We start from the raw sequence: 16946 nt of genomic DNA on the forward strand, positions 1-16946 counted from the left end.
TTTGAAATTGTCTGTTTGGTAACTGGCTTCCCTTGAGCTCCTACAGCATAGGACACAGAGTTGCTCTGATTTCCTGAAGGGCTTTGTTCTGTCCAAATAATAACGTAGCTGTCTATGGATGTCTAAGGAGTGTAGGAGCCTTTCCCCTTTGTTTTGAGGATTGGGGTAAAAGGTAGGTAAGTGTATGGCTTGATTTAAAGCTACCCTGGATACCACTTTAGGCATAAATGATGGGTTGGTTCGAAGGGAAACCCTATCCTGATGGAAGATGAGAAAGGGCTGCACAGCCATGAGGGCTTGTAGCTCCGATACTCTACGAGCTGAGGTAATGGCCAGAAGGAAAGCTGTTTTCCAGGACAAGTATTGCAAATCTGTTGAGGCAGCTGGTTCAAAGGGAGGCAATGTTAATTTTTCTAGAATGTAATTAAGATCCTAGGCTGGTATTGGTTGCTTCCTTGGTGGTCTTATATTCTTAGCCCCTCTGAGGAACTGTCTTAAGAGTGGGTGAGAGAATAAGGGTGGATCCGTGTTGAATTCTGCAGAAATGGCTGAGGCATGGATTTTTATGGAGGAAAATGAAAGTACAGTGTTCAGCAGCTCAGCTAGATACTGTAATACCTGAGGCAAATTCAGTTTTTTAGGGTCCTGGCCTTTTTTCTCATTCCAAGAGCAAAACCGTTTCCATTTTGCGGAGTAAGCCTTTCTAGTAGATGGCCTTCTGGCCTCCAAAATGACATCCTGCATCTCTTTGGGGAGTAGAGTCTGTTGTGGTGTTAAGGAATTTTCCATGCAGCGAGATTGAGTGTTTTCAGCTGACTGAATAGTTTTGTAGCTGTGCTGAGTCAGCAGAAGAGGCATTAGAGGTAGGGGCCAGGGAGGAGTATGTGTTAGGCTCCTCAGTAGTGGGTACCAGTGTTGTCTTGGCCAGTCTGGAGCAATTAGTATCATCTTCGGTCTGTCTGCTCTTGCTTTTAAGAGCACCTTTGGCAGAAGAGGCAGAGGTGGGAAAGCATAAACTGTCCATGCTGTCCAACTGAATGAAAGGGCGTCCACTCTCCGGGCCTTTGGATGAAAGGCCCTTGAACAAAACTTTTCCAATTGATGATTCCTGTGGAAGGCGAAGAGATCTAGGTCTGGCCTCCCCCACTCTTGGATTATCTTTGTAAACACTTGAGGATGCAACTTCCATTCGTGTGGATCTGTCATATTTCTGCTTAGATTGTCTGCCAGCGTGTTTTACAAGCCTGGCAAGTACTGTGCTTGAAGTTCGATTTGCCATTCCAGAGCCAAGTTCCAAAGTGTCATGGCTAGTCTGCACAGGGGGTATGAATGTGTTCCTCCTTGTTTGTTTATGTACCACATTACTGTGGTGTTGTCTGTTCTTATCAATAATTGTCCTGGATGCAGGAGGTCCTTGAATGCTGTAATTGCATTTATCACTGCTAGCATTTCTTTTTGATTGATGTGAAGGTGCTTTTCCTTTCGGGACCATTTGCCCTGAATGCACCTGTCTGTCATGTGCGCCCCCCAGGCGTAGTCTGAGGCGTCTGTTGTGATGACTTGATTTGCTTGAGGCTTGCAGAATGGAAGACCTGTGTTTGTTTGACATGCTTGGGCCCACCATAGAAATTCCTTTTGCAAACATGGGATTATTGGTATTATTGTTTCCAAACTGTGGCTGTGTTGAGACCATAGGTTTTTTAGGTACCATTGAAGTTTCCTCATATGCAACTATGCACATGGGATTAAAAGAATGCAAGATGCCATGAAGCCCAAAGCCTGCAGGATTTTCCTTGCAGTAAGCCTGGTACAATTTGCTAGTGTTTTGAAGTACTGAGTTAGTTGCCCCTGTTTTTCTGGCTTAAGATAGGCCATCTGGGTGTTTGTGTCCAAGTTGGCACCCAGGAAAGTTATTTTCTGAGATGGTGTTAGCCTGGATTTCTCTTTGTTGATTGTGTATCCCAGAGAATTCAGTAACCGTGTTGCATAAGCCAGATGTTCCAGAAGTATGTGCTTGCTGTCCGCTTGGATCAGGCAGTTGTCCAAATAAGGGTAAATTTGTATCCCTTGAAGTCTGCAGTAGGCAATTACTGATGCCCGGCATTTCGTGAATACTCTGGGCGCAGTAGATAAGCCAAAGGGCAATGCAGAGAATTGATAGTGTATTGAACCTGCAAGAAATATGAGGTATCTTCTGCAGCTTTGTCTGATTGGGACATGCAGGTATGCCTCCTTGAGGTCCAATGTTACCAGCCAAAACTCCTTGCCCAGCATGGGAAGAAGCTGCTGTAATGTGAGCATCTTGAATTTTGGTACGAGTAAGAATGTGTTCAGGATGGATAAGTCCAAAATGGGTCTCCAGTCGGTTCCTTTCCTTGGTACCAAAAATAGCCTGGAATAAAAACCTTGACCTTGTTCGTGAGTAGGTACCTCTTGAATAGCTTTCATGTCTATGAGCTTTGAAATTTGTAGTTGTGCCTCTGCCCTTTGATTGTGTGGCAGGTTTGGCATGCCTCTCATTTTTGGGAGAGTGTGAAAATGAAATCTGTAGCCTCTGTTTATAACGTCCAGGATCCATTTGTCTGTTGTGACAATATGCCAATTTCTTGTAAATAATGCCAGCTTTCCTCCCAAGGGTGCTGCCAACTGGTATTTGCTTGGCATGGAAAGGAGGAAGTCACTGGGTTTGTTTCCTGTATTGTTGTGCACTGTCCTCACCACCTCCTGGTGCTGGAGATCGCCATTGCCTGCCTCTATATGATCCTTGTGATTGTCCTCTGCCCCTTGTGCATCTGTATCTACCTTTTTGGGGCTTGTCCGTGGCTGGAAAGGACCAGTTTTTAGAAGGCCAATTTCTGCTAAAACATGGTGGTTGAACCTGTAGAAAAGCTTTAACTGTTTGCATAGATTTGGCTTTTTCTTCCATTTTCCGTAGTATCTCCTCAGCATTAGTACCAAATAGCACATCCTTTTGTAAAGGAGCATCTAATAGTTTAGCTTTCACATGATCAGGCAAGATTTGTTCCCTAAGCCATGCATGTCTACGAGACTGATCCTGTAACAGCAGCTCTACTTGAGGCCTCTAGGGCATCATAGCCACATTGTAAAGTGTGTTTACCCACTTGCTCTGCACTATGCATCATATCCTGCAACTCCTTCAAATCTGGTTGTTCAGGTTGAGACATTTTATTTCTTAATTGTGATAACAGAAACTGCTGATATTTAAGCATATGAAACTGACAATTTAAGGCCCTCATAGCTAGGGTGGCCGAGGTATATACCTTTTTTCCCCACCTTTCTAAGGATCTTGACTCTCTTTCTGAAGGAAGTGGATTCTTAGCAGTAGAGGTCTTCATTCCCTTGGGGCCTTGAGAAATGGTTTCAGGGTCAGCATTATGGCTTTTGTAAAGAAATTGGTGAGAGTTAGGAACCCTGTAGTACCCATCAGGCTTGACTGGGGCAGGAGGCAGTGAATCCGGATTAAGGCAAGCCTCCAAGTAAACATCATCAAGTACGTCCAAGACAGGAGGTATCGCCAGAGGTCTGTGTTGAGGTAACAAAAGAAATTCCCTAAGTCTTTTCTTGGAATCAGAAAAGTCTTGGCCTTCCCAATGGAAGTGTTCCCTCAAGGTGTGCAAGGTTTCCCCAAAAGAAAAATCCTCAGGAGGAGATACTGAAGGAATGGACTGCTCTGCGTCCGAGTCTTCAAATGGGGAGTATGAGTGTTCCTCTACATCAGAATGTTCTGAAAAAATGGAGCCCTGATCAGAAGGGGAATCCTCCTCCACTCTGGATCTCTTGTCTGGAGGGGGTTGGGAACCCCTGATAAGAGTAATTAAATCTTCAGCCATTTTAAGCATCTGCTTTTTAGGCATGGGGCCTGAGGATGGGCCCTGTGCAACAGGCCTCTTGGGATGCCTGGCTGATTTGGACTTAGTAAAGGCCTTAATGGAAAAGGAAGATGAAGGTCTAAAGACACCATGGGTGGAAGTGGACCTGTCCACATTAGGAGGCTCAACGCTCACAGTGGCTTCAGTGGTTGTAGTCTGGGTCTGGGCCGAGGAACCTGCGGTCTCGGTTACAGAAGACACCGCCAAAGACGTGTCATCGGTAGTCAGGGACTGCATAGGCGTCTCACTGAGAACCGGACCACGTGTAGCCGGTTTTGGCGTGGTGTCGGTGGGGACCGCGGACCTCGCGTGTCGGTCCTTGTCCTTGCGTTTTTTGGTCAAAACGGTAGTCGGAGTCTCCGACGACATTTTATAATCAAAGGCTGTACCAAAAAAGTGTTGGGCGAACTCCGCCCGACGCTTAATAGTGCGTTTATTGAAAGTCGCTAAGCGACAGCCCGAGACGTCGTGGTCTGGGCCTAAACAAGGTATGCAAAGGGAATGGAAATCCTTATGCGGTATTTGCTTCCCACAAGAAATACAATTGTTAACTTTTTCTGACATCGGTCTGAGGCAAGAAAAGTTTCTAACGGGTACTTAGCTTTAATGAAGACTTCGGTTTCCAATTTTTCGTAAATTCAGGAGCTGGCCGACCGGCACTTGCGAACTGCTTCTGCTACGGGCACCGCGCGGCAAAAAAGACTGAAGAAAATGGCGTTGGCTGTGTCTTATATACCCCTGCCTCACTGACGTCAGGAAAGAAAGCGACAACAACCAACGCCGGACTTATTCTTTGGAATTTGGCCGACCGAAGGACCGCCTGATGGCAATGAACCCATATGTGATTACTGCAGCTGTATGCACGATGAACATCTAGTTTTAAGGAGAAAGGTGAACGTCATGTCTCTGAATACAGACATTATATCAATAGTGCAGAGAAATTGCTGACAGCAGCTGACAACACGTGTAAGGAAGAAACAAGTAAGCAAGAGTATTTCAGGAAGAACAGATAGTGAGGTTAGTAAAGGCTATCCAGTCAATGTGCATACAAGCAAGTGTTCAGAAAATAAGAAATAAATTTCTTTTCTAGCCCCACAAATGCCTTAACAGAAAACAGAGATGACGGTAAGGAAGCTGGCTGTAAATTGAGCTACAGCTACAAGTCTTCTTTCGGCTTTTCTCAATTAGGGGTCGCCACAACGCATCACTGGTCCGCAAATTGATTGGCAGTGCTATTTTTATGGTGTTGAGTTACCAGTCCAACACCTAACCTTCACAGAAGGTGCACACATAAGCATGCATAGGGAGGACATGCAGACTCCGCACAGGAGGAGCTCAAGCTGAGAATCGAACCAGAGACACCCTTGCTGTGAGGCGACAACGATAACAGCTACACCACCGTGGCAGACTGTACTAGTAAACTATATGTTTAATACCCAAATCACTGGTTAACATTTTTAGATCCAAAACTAGATCTGTTACCTCGGATGGCCTTGCTGGTATAAAACGGAGTCCCCGTTCAAGAAGAACACTTTTACTCTGTCAGTTCTCTCAAGGAAATATTCCATATCAGACCGTCTTTCCCCTGCCACATTTTCTTCAGGATCCTTGTGTTCTGAGGGCAGGTGCACTACTATAATGTATTAGTTAATAGAACCCTTGAGATTTCTGGTGTCAGATCTACACTAGCAAAACCATATTTCTCAGTGAATTAATCTGGTTATAGAATAAACAGAACCTCTTAGAGGGAGAGGATTAGTATTCTCACTTATTACACCAATTATATCAATATGGTGACAGAAGTTAAGAAATTTTGGCCAATATTAACCAGTGATTTTGGTATTAAACAGTGGGTGAGACCGACTTTCAATTTTAAGAACAAATAGTCCCTAAAAAGACTGTTATGTTATCTTAGAAACAGAGTGAAGGAAGTAGTAAGGAATGACATACAGGCAACTAAACCCTGTGGAAGATGTAATTTTTGTACACATTTAGATTCCACAGGATCTTTTAGGCATCCAGGGAGTGGTAGGTCGTTCAGATTCAGTGTTCAGGCAGATTGCAGCTCTGAAAATATAGTGTATTTAGCCATCTGTAATACATGCTCTATGTTCTATGTAGAGAAAACCAACTGTTGATTAAGACACAGGGTCAGGGAAAGTACAGTTGTGTACACTTACCATAAATGTAGATGTTAGAGTGTATTCACTGTTGCAGTCATTACATTTGGGTAATCTGCTGGCAGGATGCCCTCAGTCGGCCTGATTAACAAAGTCTTGGGTCCTGCGTCGGTTGCTGTCCCTTCTTCCATGATGTCAGGTCGTCAGGGGTATAAAACATGCAGCCGACGCCATTTTCATTAGATTTTCTTGCCCCAGATGTCAGGTGCCCCCCAAATTATATATATATATATATATATATATATATATATATATATATATATATATATATACACACACACACACACACACACACACACACACACACACACATATACATACACACACATGTAATTTAGAATACAAAAAAATATTCCTCCAAATAAAAGCGAATACACCAAAAAGGCTTTTGAGCAAAGCAAAAGAAAGAAGAGGCATAGTAAGCGAAAAATAGGGGGCTGGCTAACCAGGAATGAAACAGTGAATACATTCGAACATCTACATTTATGTAAGTGTACACAATTGTACTATGTTCTTCGTGTTTCACTGTTGCAGTCATTACATTTGGGTAGATTCCCAAAGCTATGGTTGGGAGGATGGAATTATACAGCATTAGGAGCAGCTATAAGGCCCTGCAGGACAGCAGTGGCAAAGCCTGCTCTGGACTTCGAGAAGAGAGGTAAATGGTAATGTTTTGTGAACATATGAACTGAGCTCCAGGTAGCAGCTTCTAGAATGTCTCTGGTATGAACCCCTCTGAGAAAAGCTGCAGAAGTAGATGCAGAAGTAGATGCAGTCCTGGTGGAATGGGATCTGATCCCCTTGGGGACAGGTTTACCATGGTGCATGTAGTAGAAATGAATACAATGGCTTATCTATTTTGAAATGGTCTGCTTTGAAATAGCCCTTCCCTCTGCCCCTGCAGCAAATGCCACCAGTAATTGTTCAGATTTTCTTAAAGATTTTGTCCTGTTTAAGTAGAATCGTAGTTGTCTGTGCACATCCAATGAATGCAGAATCCGCTCGCCCTTGTTCTGTGGATTTGGAAAAAAGGTTGGCAGATGAATGATCAGATTAAGAGCCACGCTACATACCACTTTAGGCATAAAAGATGGATTGGTCCTGAGAGCCACCCTGTCAGGGTAAAAGATAATAAAAGGCTCCACTGCCATGAGAGCCTGTAGTTCTGAAATAATTCTAGCTGAAGTGACTGCTAAAAGAAAAGCTGTCTTCCAAGATAGAAATTTTATGTCTGCAGTAGCAGCTGGTTCAAAAGGAGGTAGGGTGAGTTTTTCCAACACAAAACTGAGGTCCCATGCAGGAGTTGGTGCTCTCCTGGGAGGTCTCAAATTCTTGGCCCCTCTGAGGTACTGCTTCAGCAGGGGATGAGAAAAGAGGGGAGGCTCTGTGTTGTAATCAGCTGAAATGGCAGAGGCATGGATGTTTATGGAAGAAAAGGATAGGCCCTTGTGAAGCATCTCAGTTAAATATTGCAAAATCTGTGGAATATTGGGCATTGATGTGTTTATTCTTTGTGCTTCGTTCCAGGCACAGAATCTTTTCCATTTGTCAGCATAAGATTTTCTAGTACTAGGCCTTCTACCCTCCAAAATGACATCCATCACAGGTTTGCTGAGAGATGTAACTGGTGAAATCAGTTGATTAACCATGCTGCAAGATTCAGAGTTTGGAGCAGAGTGTGCAGAATTTGATAGTTCTGCTGAGACAGTAGATAAGGTGTTTAAGGCAGGTACCACGGTGGAAGGTGTGACATACTGCGTAGGAGCAGGTACCAGTGTTGCATATGGAATTAATGCAGGAAGCCATGAACCCCAAGCCTGCAGAATTTGTCTTGCAGATAGCTGGGTTTTTGTGGCCACTTGTTTGAAGTAAGTCATCAATTGAATTTGTTTTTCTGGCGTGAGGTAAGTCATCTGGGCAGTTGTATTCAAGCTTGCACCAAGGAATGTAATTATTTGAGAGGGTACCAGTTGCGATTTCTTTTTGTTTATGGTGTTTCCTAGGCAAGTTAGTAGCCTTTTTACAAATGCCAGATGTAGAAGTGTGTCTGTTTTCTGCCTGAATTAGGCAATCGTCCAGGTAAGGATAAATTTTAATGTTTCTTTGTCTGCAAAATGCAATCACTGGTGCCAGGCACTTTGTAAAGACCCTGGGCACAGGAGATAAGCCAAAGGGCAGTGCAGAGAACTGGTAATGCAAATAGCATGCTTTGAAGCGGAGGCATCTTCTGCAAGACTCCCTGATTGGGATATACAGGTAAGCCTCTTTTAGGTCTAGAGTTACCAACCAGGCATCCTTGCCTAGCATAGGCAGTAACTGTTGTAGAGTCAGCATCTTGAATTATGGAATGTCCAGAAATGTATTTAGAATGGATAGGTCCAGAATTGGACGCTATGATTTGTCTTTTCTGTGTACCAGGAAATGTCTTTAATAAAAACCTTGTCCCTTTTTCCTTTTTTGGTACTGGTGAATAGCCCCCATATTCATGAGGGACATAACTTGTTTCTGGGCCTCTGCCCACTGATTTGGGGGCAGATCTGGCCATCCGTTTGGGATTGGCAATGTGTGGAAATGAAATCTGTATCCCTGGGTTACTATATTTAAAACCCACTTGTCCTGCGTAATTAGATGCCAATTTTGTGCATGAAGTGCCAGTTTTCCCCCCAAAGGGGCTGCCAAAAGATAAGTGCTTAGAGATGACAGAGGAAAGTCATTGAGACTGTTTACCGTAGGGAGGTGCCTTGTTACTTCCAGATTTGGAGGTGGAGGCACCCCATTGTTTTGTTCTACAAGTTCCTTGTGACTGAAACCTGGAGCCTTTGGAGTGTCTGGGTTTGACCTGAGAGGCTCTGGGAGGTACTGGAAAGGACCAATTCTTAGTAGGCCAGTGCCTACTGAACCTGGGTGGTTGCACTTGTAGGAAATCTTTAACAGTTTGCATAGATTTAGCTTCATCTTCCATCTTTTTCAAAACTTCTTCTGCCTTATTACCAAATAAACTGTCCTGTTGTAAAGGAGCATCCAAACAATTTTGCTTTAACATGATCAGGCAGATTTTGTTCCTTGAGCCAAGCATGCCTTCTTATCACAGATCCAGTTACAGCGGCCCTGCAAGAGGCCTCCAAGGAATCAAAACCACATTGCAAAGTATGCTTTCCAACTTTTCAGCTGAATGCAGTAAAATCCTGTAACTCTTTATTTTCCACACAGTCAGAAATCAACATCATTTTCTGTTTAAGTAGGCCCATGACATGCTGCTGATATTTAAGCATATGAAATTGACAGTTTAAAGCCCTGATTGCCAAGACTGCAGATGTGTGAACCTTCTTACCCCATCTATCCAGCGCCCTGGAGTCTCTATCAGAAGGGGTAGGATTTTTAGCAGTAGAGGCCTTAACGCCCTTGGAACCCTGAGAAATAGTTTCAGGGTCAGCAATAGGGAACCCTGTAATATCTGTCTGGCTTACTAGGAGCTGGAGGCAGGGAATCAGGAGCCATGATGGATTCTGAGAAAACATCATCAACAATGTCTACAAAAGGAGGTATAGCCAAAGGCCTATGCTGAGGAAGAAGGAGGAAATCCATAAGCCTCTTTTTAGATTCTGAAAAATCCTGACTCTCCCAGTGAAAATGTTCCCTTAAGGTATGCAAAGTTTCTCCAAAAGAAAAATCCTCAGGAGGCGAAGCAGAAGGGATGGATTCTTCTGCATCAGAGTCCTCATAAGGTGGAATAGACAATTCCTGATCAGAAGAGAAATCAGATGAAATGGAAACCTGATCTGATTCATAATCAGTGCCTTGCCTAGGCCTCTTAGCAGGAGGGGATGAGAACCCTTGATCAAGGTATTTAAATCCTCAGCCATTTTGATCATTTATTTTTTAGGCATAGAGGCCTGTGCACGTGGCCAAAGCATCGGATTTTTAGACATAGAAGTTGATTTTGGCCTAGGTTTTGAAGATGGTGTCTGTTTAATATACAAATCTTTAGGCCTGAAAACACCCTCAGAAGCCGGAGCCTGCTCAGAGGCTCCGGACCCATCTAAGGTAGAGACATCCGTGGGTTCAATACTAAAAGTGTCTCGCTGCATACCAAACTCCAAATGGGTCTCATTAGAGGCCTGCGAATCAAAAGTAGTGGGCATCAGGGGCTGCGAAAGCAACTCATTGAGTACTGGCGAACCGGCGACTGGCTTAGGAGAAGCTTCATCTTCGGTTTTGGACATCGGTCTGTCTCTGTCTTTTTCTTTGCGATTTTTGTGTATTCCGGTAGTCGGATTGCTAACCGATGACATTTCTGGATAGTTAAACCTTGAGCCAAAATATTTAGATGCAAAAATATACCAACGCTTAATAGTGCACTGATTAAATTTAGCACAAAACTGACAGCAGGGCACGTTGTGGTCAGGGCTTAGGCAAGGAATACAGTACAAATGAAAATCCTCATGAGGTATTTGCTTCCCACAAGTAATACATTTATTAACTTTTACTGACATTGTTAAGGAGCAAGAAAAAGTTTCCCCAACAGAGTACTTAGCTTTAGATTGAGGACTTTGGTTCTGAAACTCAAAAATGAAAATTTCATGAGTCGGCCGACCGGCACATGCCATCTGCTTCTGCTTCGGGCACCGCGCAGCAAGAAAGACTAATAAAAAAAGGTGTTGGCTGCATGTTTTACAGCCCTGATGACCTGACGTCATGGAAGAAGGGACAGCAACCGACGCAGGACCCAAGACTTTGTTAATCAGGCCGACTGAGGGCAACCTGCCAACAGATTACCCAAATGTAATGACTGCAACAGTGAAACACGAAGAACATCTTCTATATGACATTAGAACAGGGAGTATTACTAATGCACTATGAAACATGTACCAACTTTTGATAATACACACACATTTAGATTTATGGTGATGAAACCGGTAGAATTGAATGAACGAGGTAGAGATTTGGGAAATCAAACAGAATTTGTGGAAATAAGATGGATAATTAGACTGACAGTGGACACTGGCAAGGGTTTAAATGAGAAACTTCCATTAAAATCTGTTTTAAAAAGTAGAACTCTATGCAGATATTTAGTATTATATTTTTGAATTGTGTGTTTTTAAGACAATTCAGCATGGCTTAAAGGTTCAATTGAGAAACTTCCACTAAAACCTGTTTCAGAAAGTAGAACTCTACACAGTTAATTTCTGAACTGTTACGTGTCTAGGACAAATGCATGGCTTTAGATGGCATAGTGATAAAGTGTTAAGATCATGTGACTGACTAAGTTCATCTGCTGAAGAATGACTTTACATCTGATAAAGCAGTAATAACATACTGTGAAAGCGGTAATGTTTTATTAAAAGTCTTTTATTTTTACACTTGGTTTCCCATTGTTTTGGTTTACTTTATGTGCTTTTTGGATATACCAGAACTTCAACTGTAAACTGAAAAGACTTGTGGAGAAAAAAAAAGTGGTTCTATGGTACACTGTAAAATAAACGAAGTAGGACAGGCAGTCTGCTAAAGTTTCTTTATTGAGAAATCCTAAAACCTGCAATGTTGCAAGTTCCAAGGTCGACCAAAAATGGACATCATTTTCATCTAAACAAAAAACTACCATCATAACAGTCTCTATTGAAATACAAAACAGTAAGGATTTAATAAACATCAAAGCTGCATGCAGTACAAATACCATAGCACAATCGCAATAAATGGTAGCTAGACTTCTCTGACCAGATTAAAAAAAAAAATGCTTCACAAAGGCAAAATTCTGAGAACCAGAAAAAGACAACAGACAAATGTAAATTGGTGAACTGATGCTCTTCTTTAGTTTTCGTTGTATAAACTAAACCATCAGTCACCAAGAAAAGCTTCATCTACTAAGTGTAGTAACCCACACCTAAAACAAAGCAACTTGGGAGGCTGGTGGTAAAACCTGGGGGCGATAGGGTTACATACCATGCATGCACACAACATATTCATAATTTTTTTACATTATTAATTTACACATGGATGGTATATTATATAGTAATCAAAAGAAACACTTATACCCAGTACATTTACCTGATTAACAAAAATGCATAGTCCCATTAACACAACTGCTGGCATTAATGTTCTCAAGTAAATAAAGGATTATTTTATCAAGAGATGTGATACACAGGCTTATAACATTCCCACCTGAATGATTTTTATGTATATTGTGTGCCAAACAACTGATTTCCCAACAAGTACCAGCTTAAATTCCAAGCAAATGTGAAATCCAAATTTATAGGAAAAAAATAGTTAATCGTGCTGCCATGGACAATGGGCTATACAAATTAATCAAGTCTGTATTTAGTGAAGAATCAATACTTTATTGCAAAAAGTACAGGCAACTAGATAAGCTTGAAACTTTGCAACAGCACACTGAGCTAACTACTCAGAATCTTAACCAAAGGTGTTTCCTGCCCATTATACGCTGTATGCCTCTACATATACTAATATCCAGATTTCATCCATGGCCTCCAGCTGTGCAAACTCCTCCTAAGTCTTCGCAATTGAAAGTATTCCTCTTTTTTGCTACTTCGGCATTACCGAACATGGCACAGCTCACATCTCTTCAGTTTCTTTGCTTTACACACTTCTATCAATTAACAGGTAACTCTTTAAATGCCCTACCAAAACCAAGCTGAAATGTCATCATGCCCACTCAGGCCACATAAGTAAACAGTTTTATAAAGACCCAATACTGAATTCTAAGTGACAGAAGTTGCCATGTCCAAACAATGGATACACAAAGACTAATACATGCACACAGAAACCAGACATTGATATCTTACAGTTACATTCTCATCTATGATGGTGCTTGCAAAGTTCAATTCAGCTACAGTATGCATTGTGGAATGTCAGCTTTGAGGTCAATCCTAGTTTACTGTACTATGAATATAGTCTTACTTGGAGAGACTTATTTGCGAATCTCTATCAATATACAATTTTTTTTTACCTGTTAATGTCTATGGCCAGGGTTACAACTGAAAATGATCCCTGCACCATTACATCAAGAAATAAAGCAATTAAGACAAGTGAAATGAAGTAGATAAACACCAAAATATATACAGTTGGAATAGCTTCACTTCACTTGGTTTTATCTGTCATTCACTTTTCTAGTCCACTTGTTACTTTATGTATGACAACTATCCCCATTTCTTGTCTTACATCTGTGAAGAAAACCACAACAAAGGGTTGATGGGGATGTAAAATATTCTTTGTTAATACGTCTTTGCTGTGTACCGGAATTTCTGGAACTGGTTCTGCTTGACAACATTTACCTTTCTGGATGACTATTACCCAACTAAGAACAGGTTGGCAATTTCCACTAACAGTTTTTGTTATCAGTGTTTCTGACAAACAGCAAATTTCTACTGAGAGTCTAACATGCTTCCTTTGCAGAAGTTCTAACACTAACTTCAAAACAAAACACTTTGGATTATACTACCGCTCTTACGTTAATGAACTGTTAAAAAAATAATTAAAATTGCACCAACAAACTGGAACAATGTTACTGAAATATAAGAATGTACAACAGGTACAACAATCCCTCAATGACCACTTTGTTATTTAAATGCTTCAGAGATGGAGAATAATCCTACTAAACAGTCTCCATTCTCATACTTATCAACTGACAGTTGCACCTTAAAATATTGACATGTACATAGGGAGGTGGTTCAAATATAAAATAGATGTTACTAGTATTTAATGCAACATGGCTTACTTTTGTGAGCTTGTCTCTAAGTAACACAGCACAGCCTACAGCCATTAGCTTCTTAGCCATTTCTGTACTATTTAAGTTACAAACTCTCATTCTCTCTTATAAATCACCACATTTTAAATTGCAACAAATGCTCACACACTTTAACAATATAGGAAAAAAAAAAGTAGGATACCACTGTGCAGTACATACACATTTTGTTTTTAAAATTTTCTTTCACTTCATTACTTACATTGCTCAATTCCTGACTTTCTGTAAACCTCACTCCTCCTGAGTATTATTATGCACTCGCTGTTCACAAAAAACAAAGTTGTCTCATTCCTTTTTTAAATATTCTAACCTACAGTTGTTTTATCTTTATTACAATATTCATAACTTCTGTTATGGCTGTTACGGCTTCCATTTTCTAGTAATAGACTTTTTGGCACTTGGCAATGCCTTGCTCTGTCTAGACAAATCACATCTTGTATCCTAGTTCAAAAGTATCATTTCATGAGTTACTATAACTTCTTCCCCAATGTCAAAATAGTTTATAGGAAATTTTTTAAAACCTGCCAAAAACTTGCAACATTCCCAAAAACATGCTACTAGTAACCTCTTCTCTAGTACATCTCGAAAATTACTTATAAACCTTAGAAAAATCCCCCGAAATCTACTTGGGGTATAAAAATACCTATGCAAATATTTCCATGCAAACATCCTGAACATTTTAATCTCTAACACACATGGGAGTTGCACAGCTGTCTTCCCATTATTCCTTTGTAAACTGCCTTTCCATTCTCTTTTGTCAACCTTCTAACCTTTAATTTCATTCGTATAGTTACCATGCAATATTTTTATATGTCCTATTAATTATTCCTTTTTTTAACAGCACCTTCTGCTCTAGACTCAACTCAAAACTCTACACTTGGCATTCTTGTTCTTTTCTCTCTCTGTCTACTTTCTGTAATAGTCTCCTTCTTCCCATTCTACTTTTCCCTACCAAGTTATTTTCTCCAAATACCTTAGGTTCCTTTAATTTCTTTGAGTAAATTCAAGCTCCCTCTTGTCCATTTTCTACATAAATACATGTCAACAACTGTAATATCTCCTTTCTTCATTCCTGTGCTGGCTTAGTTCTTAGAACACTTTGACACTTTATTCTGCATAGCTGTTAATACTCTCCTTAAAAATTTGCAATTGAAAGCCTAGTCTCCGTTTCTCAGTCTCCCAAACAATTTCATCATCTTCTGCACTGACTTATAATTAGCTTCTTGTATTCTGTATATGAACCTTAACCGTTTAGCTTTACAGTACCCTTTTAAAATTAGGTAATGATCTGCACTGTTACCAAGACTTGGTTTAAAGCCACAGAAAGTACTCAGACAGTACCTTCCACATATTTAGACCAAAAGCCACACCAAGGGGCACTGAAGGTGGAGGTGTCTCGATCTAAGTTAGCAACAAATGTAACACCAGGTTGGTTAAACAGGATGATGCCCTGGAGTTCAAAGTCTCCACAGACAAGGTTCTTTAGCATGTTCTGCCCAGCTACAGGTCACCATCTATCACACACGAAGCTCACAACTCTTACCTAGACCTACTCGAGGCACTCCGCATCCAACCAAATACCCTATTCATGGCAGATTTTAACCACCTCTCTATAGACCAAGAAATGTACACAGACTAAATCACAGGCACAGAGTTTCCTGGACCTATCAACTCAAACACCCTGGATAAGATAATGCGCACTCCAGAGTATCAAATGTATATCAACTAGTACTAACCAACATGGGAGGGTGTTGTAAATCCACCCCATATCATATCCTCATTGGTGAGGCTGGACCACAAAGCTGCCTGCCTCAAATTATAAATCAACCCAGAAAACTCAACGAAATCCGTAATAGTTAAGAACTCTTCTAAAATCAAACTACATCTTATTAAGCAACAGTTTGTCAAAATTCATGATTCCCCAAACCCAGAGAACACAGCTACCAAAGTAGAATTATTTACAAAAACAGTGTACAAACATGTAAATGGATGCCCTGAAGCTACCATACCTACCAGAAGCAAGTCCAGATCTAACACCCAAAACAAACCCCATTGGTGGAATCCTTATCTTAACAGGGTACATAACAAAAGTTAGTCATGGCCAAAACCTGAAATGGCAACTCTGAGATGAGAGCTTTCCACTTCAACTAAAGAAGAAACTAAGAGGTGTGGTAAAGTACAAGAAGGCCAATTGTGAGGTCAGGATAGCCTCTCAGGCTAACGAAATACAAAGGCCTTCTTCAGCTATGTCAGGAACCTTAAAAGTAACACCTGGCAATGTGCACAACTGCTGGTAAATGGCACAACCTTCATTGACCAGGGTGACATAGCGAATCTACTGGCTGATAAATTTAACTCTAACTTCACCCTGAACTACCCCTGTGAAACCCCTTCTAGCATCCTCTCCCCCAATCTATCAACATGGAACAGGTCCTGGTGGCACTCAATATGGCAAAAAACGCTGTTTCAATGGGCCAGGACAGTATCCCTGGTTGCCTCCTAAAAAAAATGACCTAGTGGGCCACCTGAGGCACTCTTCAACTACAATCTCACAAGAGGCTATGTGCAAGGTGAATGGAGGGGCTACAACAGTTATCTCTCTTTGTAAGGTTGGACCATCAACCAACCCTAGGAGCTACAAGCCCACCAATTTGAGAAGTTTAATATACAAAGCCACAGAATTAATCATCTGTTTAACTCATTTTACATAGTGAATCATTTAACTGTTTTTGTTTGTTTGTTTGACATTTGTTGACGACGCAATTCTGAGGCCTGGGGAGAAAATCTCCAAAGAACAAAATTTAAATTGTAATAAGCTATATAAATTCTCGATTGCAGTCTTAACAAATGATTATATGTAAAATATAGTTTTGAGAAGTATAAAGACTTTTTTTAACTTGGAAAAAGGCAACACTAAGTGCCTAGTACTACATCTAGAGGCCATGTTAACAATTACAGTACACTGACAAATTAAAGCCTAAATATTTACATTTTTCTTTTTAAACAGAGTTCCTTTAATTCTTATTACAGAATTCCCCTCAAAGGCCTTTACCAGATAATATGAGCACTGTGCCAACTAGCATGAATGGTGTGTATTTTGCCTATAATTCCAATCAC

At 41.1% G+C, this 16946-nt stretch overlaps 1 protein-coding gene across 2 annotated transcripts in view; it reads right to left on the reverse strand.

Annotated features, from left to right (window-relative positions):
* The window catches only part of COG4 (component of oligomeric golgi complex 4), an 873278-nt gene that overhangs the window by 693556 nt on the left and 162776 nt on the right, over positions 1 to 16946 (reverse strand). The gene's annotated exons all lie outside the window — the stretch shown is intronic.

This window comes from Protopterus annectens, chromosome 8.part0 (genome assembly GCF_019279795.1).
Source record: "Protopterus annectens isolate FY-2018-M chromosome 8.part0, PAN1.0, whole genome shotgun sequence".
Classification (NCBI taxonomy): Eukaryota; Metazoa; Chordata; order Ceratodontiformes; family Protopteridae; genus Protopterus; species Protopterus annectens.